Raw genomic sequence first — 14,637 nt, 5'->3', positions numbered from 1 at the left:
CAGACCTATTGAGCTTTTCCAGCACTTTCTGTTTTTATTTCAGATTTCCAGCATCCACAGTATTTTGCTTTTATCCTGCTGTTTGGTTGTTGGAATGAAGACAATATTAGACTTTGCTGTGACAGTATTGGGTGAGACACTGGAGCATTCCTGTACTCAAGCAATAAGTCAGTGGGTTAAACATGAAGAAACAAACTTGGATTTTTATAGTGCTTTTCACATCCTCAGGATGTTTCTAAGTGGTTGCCAATGAAATACATCAGAAGTGTTTCCAATATCCTTCCAAGAATAAAAGATGATGGACATGCAGTAAACAAATCAATTTCAGAAGGGGTGTCTTCATATGGCACACCTTTGCTGATGGCTGAAGAGACCATTCCTTGAGACAGAGCTTCTGCTACAAGTGCTGCACATGAGGCTATAAGTGCTGTTATGGGTTGTTGTTTTCAGCATTGGCATCTGTTGCCAAGTCTCTGTAGCCACTGGTCATCATGGTGGTGCACATCAGCCCACAGGAGATGTCATAATTTCCCTCTGTCATCTGCTAGTGACTCCTAAGTGCAATAATCAATGTACAGAGCCTTTATGGCACACTTGCGAACATCTTTGAAGCAGACCTTTGAGTGTCCTACTAGACGCCTGGCCCTGGCTACCTTGCCGTACAGAAAGCCCTTGGGCATATGACCGTCTTCCATTCTGTGGACATGCTCGAGGCAATGAAGCTGCCTCAGTTTGATGATTGCTACCAAACTTGGAATCTCTGCCTTTGAGAGGACTGTTGCATTCATGAGTCGACACAGAGATACCCCTGAGTGTTCCCAAATCCTTGGAGAGCGCGGTCTGCATGGGTACTGGACAGCAGCGCAGTCTGTCATCAAAAAACGAAGGTAGGCACCTGTGATGCTATGTGACTGAATTCTCATCGAGTATCTTCAAGAGAGAAAAGGGGAAAATTAGAAAAAAAGAGAACCATTTGAATATGCATTATAGAGAATGCCATGCTCTTGAACCACAGTAAAATTCAATATGGAAGAGCCATCATTTGAGAAGAAAGGCATGCACAAAGAAGCTCACTAAGGAGGCAGTTTGAATTCCCTTCAAATTCCATCAGGTAAACAACCCTTTTGTATTGAGAAGTTGTGGCTTCAGAAGAAGGCATCCCTTTGAAGGTTAAGCTCATGTTCACACATAGCAATTGATCGAACCCTCTGGCTACCAGCAACAACCCTTCTGAAGAGGTTTTGTTAAATTGACAAATATGGGGTGCTCTTCTCTATTTAGCTTCATTGGTTTCAAATTAGAAATGTACTGAATAATACTGATCATAATAATAGTATGGAAACAGTACTGATTTTTTTTCTGTTTTGAATACAGCCGATTTAGGGACCAACATTCCCTTTAAATTTTTTCATCCATGCGCAGAATGAATTCTGTTATGTGTACCAATATCAAGGTAATATGCAGATGTGTGCCACCAATAGAAACAAAAAAAAAACATATAACATATTATTAGAAAGTTACCATAGGCATGGAGGGATAAGAAAGAATACCAAGCCCAGCCATTGGCACGGTAACACGTTAGTCTACAAGTTACCACATGCACTGAACTCAATTTGAAAATGCACCGTGGTGGCATTTGAACTCATGACATCTAGGTTTTAAGCTCAGTACCATAACCACTACACGACTATTTATTAGTTTTTATATTGTAGTTTGTAGTTTAGTCATTTGACAGAAGGGAAGTTCAGTTGGTAGTGAGGCTCAAGACAAGACAAGCATCTTTTGTTTCAATTGTGACAAGCTCCAAACAGAATGAGCTAAGGAGGCTTGCCATTTGAAATGATAGAAAATGTGGAAAGGCAACTTTTACTTTTATCAGCTTATTGAATGTTTTCTTTACTTAAAACTACTATAAACAATGAGGGAAAATAGCTCAGTTGTTTCTTCACATCAACAAACATACTCCGGCAGAGGCGATGTTTCTGTGAACTTGGAGAGAGATTGGCTCTTGTGAACCTACCGTTTTTTTAAGATTAAAAATCGATGTACTCTGAGGTAATTGGTTCTCCATTTTTAAAGTAAACTGTCCCTGACAATGCATACAAAAGTGAATTGGGGAGAGGTAATATGGAGTATGCATGGTTTAACATGTCCCATGAGATAACCTTACAAGAACCTTAGCATTATTATTTGGAGCACTGGGTTAGGAATTCAAAACTTTTCACAAACTCCCTAGAAATGCCCTTGTGTTTTTAATGTGTCGAGTGCCTTTAGGATCAATCTTCCTTTAATAATTTTACAAAACCAGCTGCAGCAGAATGACTAGACCATTGGCATTAACTGACCCAAAAATCCTCTTAGTAACTCTTCGTAACTTACTGACTCTTATTAATTCTTTCAACTTATTCCCAGCTTGCCATCTCGTTCCAGCTCCCCACTTCTCTCCCTGACGCTCCCACTCACCACTTCCATCCTGCTCGCTGCTTCCCTGCTCAATCCTCCCACTCACCGCTTCTTTCCCTGACCCTCCCACTCACCGCTTCCAACCCAATCCTCCCGCTCGCTGCTTCCCACTCCCACCCTCTCGCTCACCACTTCCATCCTGCTCGCTGCTTCCGTCCCTGACCCTCCCACTCACCGCTTCCTTCTCTGACCCTCCCAATCACTGCTTCCCTCCCCAATCCTCCCAGTTGCTGCTTCCCTCCCCAATCCTCCCACTCGCTGCTTCCCTCCCCAATCCTCCCACTCGCTGCTTCCCTCCCCAATCCTCCCAGTCGCTGCATCCCTCCCCAATCCTCCCACTCGCTGCTTCCCTCCCCAATCCTCCCACTTGCTGCTTCCCTCCCCAATCCTCCCACTTGCTGCTTCCCTCCCTGACCCTCCTGCTCACTGCTTCCCTCCCCAATCCTCCTCCTCGCTGCTTCCCTCCCCAATCCTCCCAGTCGCTGCATCCCTCCCCAATCCTCCCACTCGCTGCATCCCTCCCCAATCCTCCCACTCGCTACTTCCCTCCCCAATCCTCCCACTTGCTGCTTCCCTCCCTGACTCTCCTGCTCACTGCTTCCCTCCCCAATCCTCCCACTCGCTGCTTCCCTCCCCAATCCTCCCACTTGCTGCTTCCCTCCCTGACCCTCCTGCTCACTGCTTCCCTCCCCAATCCTCCCACTCGCTGCTTCCCTCCCCAATCCTCCCAGTCGCTGCATCCCTCCCCAATCCTCCCACTCGCTGCATCCCTCCCCAATCCTCCCACTCGCTACTTCCCTCCCCAATCCTCCCACTCGCTGCTTCCCTCCCCAATCCTCCCACTTGCTGCTTCCCTCCCTGACCCTCCTGCTCACTGCTTCCCTCCCCAATCCTCCCACTCGCTGCTTCCCTCCCCAATCCTCCCAGTCACTGCTTCCCTCCCCAATCCTCCCACTCGCTGCTTCCCTCCCCAATCCTCCCAGTCGCTGCTTCCCTCCCCAATCCTCCCACTCGCTGCTTCCCTCTCCAATCCTCCCAGTCGCTGCTTCCCTCCCCAATCCTCCCACTCGCTGCTTCCCTCCCCAATCCTCCCACTCGCTGCTTCCCTCCTCAATCCTCCCAGTCGCTGCTTCCCTCCCTGACCCTCCCGCTCACTGCTTTCCTCCCTGAACTTGCTGCTTTGCTCCTGACCCTTCCACTTGCGCCTCTCCCTCTTGTCTACTTATTGCTCACCATTTTCCTCTCCCAACCCCTTGCTGTGAGCGAGGGTTCAGGAGAGGGGCAGGGAGAGAGAGGAAGTGAATAAGGGAGCGAGAGGGACTGTGAGTGGGAGGGTAGATGAACAGGAGGGTCCCCGACCAGGCCACAGGAAAGACAAGTGCTGACATAGCTTCAGGCTCCAGGAACTGACACGAGTGAATTTCAACTGTTAATTTCACCTGATTAATCATGCTAGGCTTTGCTTTTATCTGTTAATTTCCTGTCGTGGGGGAGTCTATCTGTTCTTTTCTCATGGGATTGAGTGGCAGTAAACCTCATTTAACCATCAGTATATGCACAGTTGTAATAATTAAGTATGTGGCACTTGATGGACAGTTGCGCGCCTGTGCAGGTGTGCAGCTTAGAGGGAACACTGCTAGAGACCAATGGTATCATAAAGGATAGAAGCATAAAGGCTTGCATTTATATAGCATCTTTCATGACATCAGGATTGTCCAAAGTGCTTTACACTTTTGAAATGTAGTCACTGTAATGCAGGAAAGCTACAAAAATGTGAATCTACTGTTGAGTTAACGCTGCCTATTCCTGGCAAGTAAATCTGGGAACCGAGTTTCCCTATGCTTACACTCCAATCACAATTAGATTGCTACAGTACATGGTGACAGAATACTAAAAGAAAGCTGCCTACAGAGGTCAGTCATTAGGCAGGAACCATATAATGACAAGCAAAAGCACATTGTGATTCAATTTCTTTTATCCTGCACAAAGCTACATTTTAGATTATATCAAATAGTTTCATTGAATAACACCCATTGGTTTGGCAGGCTGCTGAGATGGCCCATTTCTTGATCCTAGATTCAGTACAGTTAAAAGCAATGTCATGAAAAGCAGATTACAGCCATGAATTACTTATGGGCATATTGAAATTTTTAAGGTAGGCCTGTAGTTTTTAAAAGAAATACAAGCAAAGACATTGAGCATAATATGGCTGACCATCTAAAGTGACCACTTTCTGGAAAATACCTATATGGATTATAGTTGACCAACTGGTCGTGAGACAACATGAAATGTCACACCTGAAAAGGGGTCATGGCTTTCTTCAAGCAGGGACGCTTGAAAGGGAGATAGGAAAGATGTAAAAACTGAACTTTGATATTCTGCAGTTGTGGAGACAAAAGACTGATTTATACATCTCAGCAGTCACCCAAATATCCATCTCCTGTTGATTTATAGCTCAGAATGCGTAAAATGGTCTGAGATGAAAAACAAATGGACTCTGAGCACAGACATGCCATCCTCTTCTCCTCCTGGAAATACACAGGGAAAAATTGGTTAAACACTGGCTGCAGAACAGTGTTGGTGAGTGACAGGAGCAAGAAGAAACTCCAGCCAGTCATCCCTGCAGTTTGCAGGTGAAGTCTCTCTCTCTCTGTTGCTGGAAGCAAGGCTCAGCAGAAGCCACAATCAAAAAGGAAATAGGGCAGCCTCTTCAGCTACCCTGCAGTATCAAGTGCCTCCAACCGACTGAGAATATGCCAAAGTCAGCTCACTAGAATCAACCTAATGGCCGCAATATACTGCCATCAATGCCTCATGTACAAGCCAAGGACTGATTTGTATATTTTTAAAATTTTTATTTGGACTCTTATCTTTTCATTTCTGACCTGTGTGTATGTGTGTTGCACTTTTATTATTTTTCTTGCGTTTTAGTAACTAATAAACTTACCCTTTATTTGACTCCAGAAAGCCTGGTTAAATTGGCTCCTTAATAAAAGTAATTGCATTTGGACTGGAAAGAGGTATCCACAGGGAAAAGGTTTTTAAATTAACATAAGAACTTAAGAAATAGGAACAGGAATAGACCATTCGGCCCCCCGAGCCAATAAGATCATGGCTGATTACCTTGTGTTTCGATTTCCACATTCCCATCTAATCCGATAACCTTTGATTCTCTTGCCTAACAAGGATCTATCTACCTTTGCCTTAAAAATATTCAATGACCCCCGCCTCCACCACCCTCTGAGGCAGAGAGTTCCAAAGTCGCACAACCCTCCTGGAGAAAAAAAATTCTCCTAGAGCAGAATTTCATAGTTTGTGTGCAGGATGGGGAGGACCCGACATGCAAGCGTGTAAAATGACACGCGATGACTTTGGGCGAGCATCCTGATGTCACCCCACGCCATTGCGTTATTTCGGATGGCGGGCACGCTATGAGTTTGGAGGCGCTCCTGCCATTAATTAATGGGCCAGCTAAGGCCCTTGAGACAGCAATTGAATATGATTTTCCACAGCCCGTGTGATTTTCAGGGTATCACATGGGCGCAACGCGCAGGCGGGTAGGCCACATTTTTAAAAACCTCATCCACAGGCGGGATAAGAGGGGTGAGTGGACTCACTAATGCAAGTGGTTAGAACTTTAGTTTATTACTTTCTGCTACTTGCTTGTGTGAACAGGACAACTTCATTTCACTTCAGAGCTCTTTTGACAGAAATAACAGGCTTCAGTTCAGGACTCTGGAGGAATCAAAACACTTGGGGCCTTCCAGGTATCAGACAGCCTTCCCTTACTGTGAGAATGGGGATTGTGGACTCTGCTGGAGGTACCTCCTCCTCTGAGGAAGAGAGGGCCAGAAGGGGCAGGAGGCCAGGAGTCCATATTCCATCTCCAGGGGAGCCACCTGTGGGAGGACAGGCGCAGGGCCAGCTGGTAGCCCAAGGGGGAAGGGGCCGCAGAAGGCGGCACTATCCTGCTGCCTGGATTTACAGGTGGCGATGCAGCTGCCTCAATATGTCTGAGGTGCAATGCCGAAGGAGGCTCCGTCTCTCCAGAGAGACAGTGATCTCCATCTGTCAGATGATCGGCCCTGAGATCAGCTCTGACTGTGTGGGTGGACACCCTATGCTGAAGGTCACTGTGTCCCTCAAACTTCTATGCCTCTGGATCTTTCCAGGGGTTGGTGGGTGATCTTTGTGGAGTCTCCCAATCAGCTGTCCACAGTTGTGTCAAACTGATGACAGAAGCTCTATTCAGACGTGCATTGACTTTCATTCACTACCTCAAGGATGAGGCCAGCCAGGCAGAGCGAGCCAGAGGCTTTGCCACGATTGCTGGCTTCCCCCACTTCCAGGGTGCAATAGACTGCACACATGTGGCCATCAAGGTACCAGGAGGTGAGCCGGTGCCTTCGACAACAGGAAGGGCTTCCACTCCATGAATGTGCAGATAGTGTGTGATCACAGGATGCAGATTCTGCAAGTCTGTGCAAGATACCCAGGTAGCTCCCATGATGCTTACATCCTGAGATACTCCCAGGTGCTGGGGCTCTTCAGTGCTCCAGCCCGAGTGGATGGATGGCTGCTGGGTGACAAGGGCTATCCCCTCAGAAGATGTCTCATGACACCCCTCTGCCATCTAACAGAGGCTGAGCAGCGGTACAATAGGAGCCACGCCTCCACAAGGGCTGTGGTGGAGAGAGCCATCAATCTTCTCAAGATGCGCTTCTAATGCTTGGACCGTTCAGGGAGCGCATTCCAATACCTCCCAGATCATGTGTCACTGATAGTGGTTGCATGCTGCACTCTCCACAATCTTGCGCTGGAAAGGGGGGATGCAGTGGAGGAAGACAATGTTGACACAGCTGCTCTGGCTGCAGACGATGAGTCCAGTAGTGAGTCAGAGGACGAGCACAGTCAGGAGAAAGCTGAAGGGCTAGACACTGACCCGAGCAACCTCCAGGGAAGCAGGGACACCCAGGAGGCATTGCGCCAATGCTCCTTCAGCTAGCCTACCAAAGATGAATCACCAACACATGCCAGGGCTGCAGGCTCCATACTCAATACCTGACAGCAACATTTGCTTGGTCAGCAACATGAACCATGTGCTATTTCAATAAAGCTCAATGACAAACAAGTCACTCATAAGATCATGTGTTCCCCTTCACCTGCAGAACTAATGACGCACCCAGAGGCTTGTTGAGAACCAACATATTTAATGATTTGCAGTTTGACATACAGAAATCAAAGTAAATGAAAAGGTGTTGAACAGCACAACAACTTAACAGAAACTTAAAAGTAGGGCAAAAGTAAACCATTAATGATAAGCCTGTGTGGTGCCGAAGGTGCTTTAAGCTTACCCTTGTGGGTGCTACTTCTAAGTTCTCCCCCCTCGCTGGCACTAGCATTGGAGACAGCCTGCTCACTCTGCTGTCCTGTTGACCTTGATGACCTTGGCAGTCGTCCTCTGGCCCGTGGAGCCTGTGTTGGCCCTGCCTGCCACCTGGATCAGGATGCGCTCCTCTTTCCATTATCAGTGGGGATCCCATGTTGAAGGCTGAAATCAATATACAGTCAACAGTGGCATGTTTGCACTGACAGACATTGTGACCTCAGTGCAAAGCACTCTTACCTCCCAGTGGCACCCCAACCTCACACAGCTGGTCGATCTGTGCGCATGGCACCTCTCCAGCTCCAGTGCCTCCTGCTCATGTCTGGTGATGATCAGAAGGTGGGGCTGACCTCCGCCAGTCTGCAGCCACTCAGCATTATTGTGGGCTGTCTCCTCCTGAAAGGAGAGAGGAGCATTGATTAGTCCACCCTGTACCTGCGTTGCCATTGCAGCCTTGACACCCCCACCTGAGGAAAACCTTGCAGGGCTCATCTGATTCTTAACCCTGGAGCAGCAATTCACTCACTCCTAGCAGCCAGGACTGACCCCCTTTGCCCAGATGCTACCTCCATGACATTTGCCACTCACATTCTAAGTACTTCCAAACCCACAACCACTGCCACCTAGAAGGAAAAAGGCAGCAGATAGATGGGAACACCACCACCTGGAAGCTCCCCTCCAAGTCACTCAGCATCCTGACTTGGAACTGTTTCGCCATTCCTTCACTGCTATTGGGTCCAAATCCTGGAACTCGCTCCCTAACTGCACTGTGGGTGTACCTGCACCACATGGACTGCAGCGGTTCCAGAAGGCAGCTCACCATCACCTTCTCATGGGTAATTAGGGATGGGCAATAAATACTGTCCCAGCCAGCGAAGCCCACATCCTGTGAATGAATAAATAAAAGAACAAAATTCTGAGGTGCGTGGTGGAGGAGGAAGGGGTGGGGGGGGGTGGTGGGAGGAGCCAACCTAACTGCTGTGCTAAGTGACCCATGCCAACACTTTACTCACTCTTCCCGATCGCAGGAGGTCATTAAACTGCTGGTGGCACTGCACCCAGGTCCGTCTCACCACATCATGGGAGCTGCCCCGTGATGCACCTCCTCCCAGGCCCATTTTGTTGGGGGGGGGGGGGGGGGCCTGGTTGGGGGGGGGGGGGGTTGCGTGCGGGGGACTCCTCTTCCCATCCCTTTGGAACAAGGTGCTGCCACCTCCCCGAGGAGTGCAGCGAGGCAGTCATCAGAGAACCTCTGGGCCGACTGCCCTGCTGACCTGCCCTCCCGCCTGGCCTGCTTTCCAAAGTGTGGTCAACTATCTGAAATCAGTGGCAGCCTTAGGATGGCCTCCTGCACCGTTTTTGAATAGGCCGCCGGGTCGCCACTGGACACAGTGGACATTGGCCTCCCACTGCTGCCTGCCCCTTTCCGCTGATCTTGGGAGCAGTGAATTATACTGGGCAGGCCTTAACTGGCCCGCCCACGTAAAATCACGCTGCGCGCCCGATCGCGGGCGGTGGTTGGGTTCCCGGCTGCCCCTGCCCACTCGCGCCGAACCCACCCGCCAACTGAAAAATCCTGGCCCTAATCTCTGTCCTGAAAGGGCGACCCCTAATTTTAAAACAGTGCCCCCTAGTTCTGGGCAACTAGGGATGGGCAATAAAAGCTGGCCCGGCCAGCGAAGCCTACATCGTGTGAATGAATGAATAAAAAAACAAAACTCCGAGGTGCAGGGGGTGGAAGGTCAGGGTGGGGGCCAACCTAACTGAGGGAGAGGAAAAGAGGAAAGAGGAAACATCCTTTCGACATCCACCTTGTCAAGGCCATTCAGGATCTTGTATACTTCAATCAAATCACCCCTCACTCTTTTAAACTCCAGTCGAATCAAGATCAGTCTGTCCCACCTTTCCACATAATGCAACCCACTGATTCCAGATATCAATCTAGTAAACCTCCTTTGAACCACCTTCAATGCATTTACAACCTTCTTTAAATAAGGAGAACAAAATGATGCAGTCTCACCAATGCCCTGTTTAACTGAAGCAATCTTGTTACGTCCAGCTGAAGGGGTTGGATAAAGAGGGGGGCCAGCTCATTCCTCCTCAGCCAGGATCGTAAGAGAATTGGAGTCCAGTCCTGGTCGTAACAAATTGGGGATCTCACCCGGGAATTTAACAAATTGGTGACCTCTTCCGGGGACCAGTCATGGCAGCAGATGGGACCATTGGAATAGATGTAGATGTTACCTCAATGTTCTTTCTCTTTTTGTTTTTGTTTGGTTCAGGTGTGATCCATCTCTTCGGTATTGGTCCCTTCCCTTCTTCAAATGTTGCTAGTTATTTATGAAGGAAGTATTGTTCTTTGGACTCTGTGCTGCCAAACATTTATTTACAATATTCAGTTTTCTTGCTGAATTCTCTTCCAGACAGTGTACCGGAGATCACTGATTTGCATTGCATCCCTTATCATTGACGTTGGGAGATCAGCAGTTTAGTGGGAATGGGATTGAGGGCACAGGAGATGGGTCTTATGGTCATGGTGAACTCAGGCCAAGAGGGGGGAATCAGAGAGAAACTAGAGGAAGGTGAAATTTCAGAGCTGGATCAGGGGGAAGCATAAAAGCAGTAGCAATATAATACAAAAGCAAAATACTGCAGATGCTGGAAATCTGGAGAATACTGGAAACACTCAGCAGGTCAGGCAGCATCTGTGGAAAGAGAAATAGAGCTAATGATTCCAGCTATTAACGTATCATCAGAATTATTTAATTCTATCAACAATTTAATACAACTGATTTGCCACAAAATGCATCAATCAAATAAAAATAGCAAATCCAACAGGGATCTCCCAAGTGCATTTTTTAAAAGCAGCAGCTAATATAAATCAGGTAAACCAAAATATATTAATTAAAAAGAAGGGATGAGAGGAGAAAGGGAGAGATAAAGAGAGAAATTAAGAAATTGCACTTATATGGTCTTTCCATGGCCGTGGGACATCCCAAAGCATTTACAACTAACGAAGTACTTTAGTATAGACTCAGTTATAACGTCGGAAATGATTTGAGCACAGCAAGATTTCACAAGCAACAATAAAATAATGACCAGATTCTTTTCCACTTGACAAGTAATATTTGATTTTTTTCCCCCCAGCTTCCGACTGCAGGGTTAAACTTATATAAATATAAAAAATTAAACTGGACAAAGGACAGAGTAAATGATAGTTGTTTCACAATATTTTCAATCTTTAGAACTATCCAGGGACCTTAATACCTGTTAGTAATTACGTAGCTGTGCTATATGGATATCAGGAACATTCTGGGAAACAGCCTTTTAACTTTCATCAACCACCAAGGTTCTGAAGAAACAAATCTATTTGCCTATAGGAGACCAAGGCCTGGGAGTGGAAGCTCTGTCAGGAACTGCCTGCCCGCTGCTCTCAGATCACAGGTATGCCTCTTAAAAAAGGAGAGCAAAGGAAAAATGTAAAGCAAAGCACATGTTAAGCATTGAAGGAGATCACAAATGGGGCAACTCGATAGTTCTCCAATGCTTAGGAAGCATTTAACTTTCATGACAGAGATTATGAATTAGAGAAGACCTCTGTTCTCCTCCATCAATTTTTGGGACTTTAACATTATCACTTTTAACTCATTCAAAACCCATGCACTTGCATCGAGTTAAAATTGAGCCACCTATGTTCCATGTCAGTTAGTTGTTTTTATTATTTCAGTCTTTTTAACTATCTCTGTTTTATCTGGAAAAGTGACAACTTCATTTGACTCTTGAATGAAAATGAGAATGGGTATAGTACCAATCCAATTAATTGCCAACACTACCTACATTTAATTTGTACATTGGAGCTACTTCATGCTCTAAATCTATTATAGGATAGTTTTTTTTTAATTTAATGTTAACAGAACAATTATTAGATTTTACCCATGCCCTGAAACTTGCTCTTGGCTGTAAATGTTTGGATTAAAGCAAGCTAGGCTGGGTGCTTTGATGAGTACTAGTTTTGATATTTAAGAGAGGTAGAGTGCAATTGCATTTTTAGAATAGAGCATTCAAGAAGTGGGGTGAAATCTGGCACCTAGCTAGCAGAGACCAAGCAATGTTTATATTACTAATAAAATTGGTACTATGTAAGGGGTTTTATTGTTAGAAGAGGTGGAGTTCAAAGAGCATGGTAATACAATGAGAATTTACATTTAATGAGATGTGCTGGATATAACTGATAGCAGTTTTTGTATGTGCAGAGCAGAGGCAATGTAAGATCAAAACAGCTGGAAGCCTCCGACTGTCTCCATAGGAACCAAAGTGAAAAGAACCTCATTTTGAATTTGTAAGGTGAAAATGCTTTGCCTGGTGTCTGGTTAAGTCTATGAGTGCTGTTGCCTTAATAGAGGTTGGTTTGGGAATTTAATAAAAGTTATGATAGTAGTAATTTATAGTCATGTGTATATATTTAGCTTGTGTAAATTAAATAAATGTTTCATTTAGTTTGATATAAAACCTCTCGAGAACTGGCGGTTTGATTCTTGAATTTAGAGCTGCATCTCAAACATAAAAAAGTAAAAATATAGGTTATGACAGTTGTTTAAAGTTTTCCCCTGGGATTTTTAAATAACTCAGCTTTAACAACTGCTTGATCATAACACCTGCAACATAAAAAATTACTCAGGATTTATTTTGTTCCCATACTGTTAATTGTTAATTTCTCCCATTTAAACCAGTTATTAAAGCACTCCAGTGAGCTCGCAGAGTTCCAATGATGATCCAAGCAGCCAACATAGGATGGCATCTTTTGATGAACTCTGTAGTTGGTCACCACACCAAGTCTGTCTGTGCTGGGTACCTAGGACCAGAAGCAGTAATGCCTGGAGATCATCATCTGGGAGGTTCAAGAACACCATAGAAAGAAATAACTTACATTTATATAGTGCCATTTATGACCTGAGGACTTCCCAGAGTGTCTTACATCTCATGAGGTACTTATTGAAGTATAGTCACTGTTATACTGTAATAGAAAAGAGAAATACTGCAGACGCTGGAAATCTGCACATGAACATCAAAGGCTAGAAATACTCAGCAGGTCAGTCAGCACCTGGGGAGAGAGAAACAAAGGTAACATTTCAGGTGGATGACCTTTCATCAGAACTGTTTACAACCTTGATAAAATTACAGGATGCGCCACTGTTTCTGTGTAAGTGCTGCTGGCAGGCCACTTACTTGAACCTTGGTGAGGAACTGTGCAAGGAGGCAGCACCTCAGTAATGATGTGATCCCAGAACTGCGTCAGCTCCTGAAACCACTCCTGCAGCTAATCATCCATCACTGTGAAATAAAGTGAAAGTAATCGCTGTGCTGCCAGGCACCTGCAGGAGGTTTACTCTGATTAGCTGCCATGCAGTTTAACATTGCATCTTTGAGGTAATAGCAGTCTTCTTTTGCCATCTATCAGCAGATATCAAGTTCAGTGCTGGAATACAACACCTGCTGGAGAGGCAAACCCAAATGTATTAATCATGTGGCATTCCACATTTGCAAAGATCAATTGATTGTCTTCACCATATCATTCATGCACTTAAAGTCAGTTCCCTTCCTATTGCCAACAGAAAGGCTTACTGCCCTCTCAATGTTCATGCAAGTTACTGTTCATTTTTGGAAAGCTTGCACAATGCACACAATTCAAGAAGCAGAGCTGTTTGAAATAGGATCACAGAAATCTTGGCTCTGGAAGACACAAGTCTGTGGAATCTTAAACCGGTCAGGTCAGAGCCTACAACACTGGGTTTCAAGTATGTTAGAGCAGGCCTTTGGCCTTTTAAAACAACAACTGCGATGTTTAGACAGCTCTGGTGATGACTGGCGGTATAAACCAGAGCAAGTTGCCATAATGATTGTAGCAAAATTGGCACTGAAAGACATATCTGCAAATCAGCAATTTGTTTCCTGAGGTGTCTGTGCTATCCTTTCTGAAAACAGAATATAGATTTTCACTAAAATTGCCCAGCTTTGAGCACAAAATGATTTTTTCTATTGTTTGCTTTTTTGCATTAACTTTCCATTAACAATTGTTCATGAAACACTTCAAAGTTGTCAATGAATGCTTTTATTAAGGTAAGAATGCATGTATTTTTCAAACAATCTGGACAGTGTAATGAGCTAATATGTGTGTGACTGCTCCACAGTACTGCTTTATCTTCCTGCTCCCGCAGTCTTTCTGTAAAAAGATGACACAGTTTGAGCAAATGGTGGAATTAAATATTAGTTTAACATAGAAAAGCAGAGTACTTTTTGTTCTTTATCATTCATTAGTGAAGTAAGCCTTCCAGTGTCATACTCCCTCTATCAGCACTCCAACTTACACCCTACACCTGGAATGCCACACTATGGTATTTAAAATGCTGGTGTGGGTTAACAGCTGATACTCATCATCCATTATTGAAAATTTTTCTGATTAGTTGATTAGTTGTACATTGGCAGTAATCATCAGAGCTCCAACAATAAATTCTGCCCACAAAATTCAGCTGCATAGCGCTGCTGGTGCCAGTGCTATGGAAGCCCAGCAGCCGAATTGCTTCCAGTCACTGTTAGTGCGTGGCTGGTATCGCTGGCAAAAGCTGCATTTATTGCCCACACCTGACTTCCCTTGAGAAAGTGGTAGTGAGCCACCTTTTTGAATCACTGCAGTCCATATGTTGTAGTTACACCCACAATGCTGATTGGGAGGGAGTTCCAGGATTTTGACCCAGCAACAGCAAGGGAATGAGCAATATGTTTCCATGTCA

The sequence above is a fragment of the Carcharodon carcharias genome, chromosome 9 (genome assembly GCF_017639515.1).
Source record: "Carcharodon carcharias isolate sCarCar2 chromosome 9, sCarCar2.pri, whole genome shotgun sequence".
Classification (NCBI taxonomy): Eukaryota; Metazoa; Chordata; class Chondrichthyes; order Lamniformes; family Lamnidae; genus Carcharodon; species Carcharodon carcharias.
The sequence above is the reverse complement of the archived record's forward strand: the minus strand, read 5'-3'. Positions refer to the sequence as shown.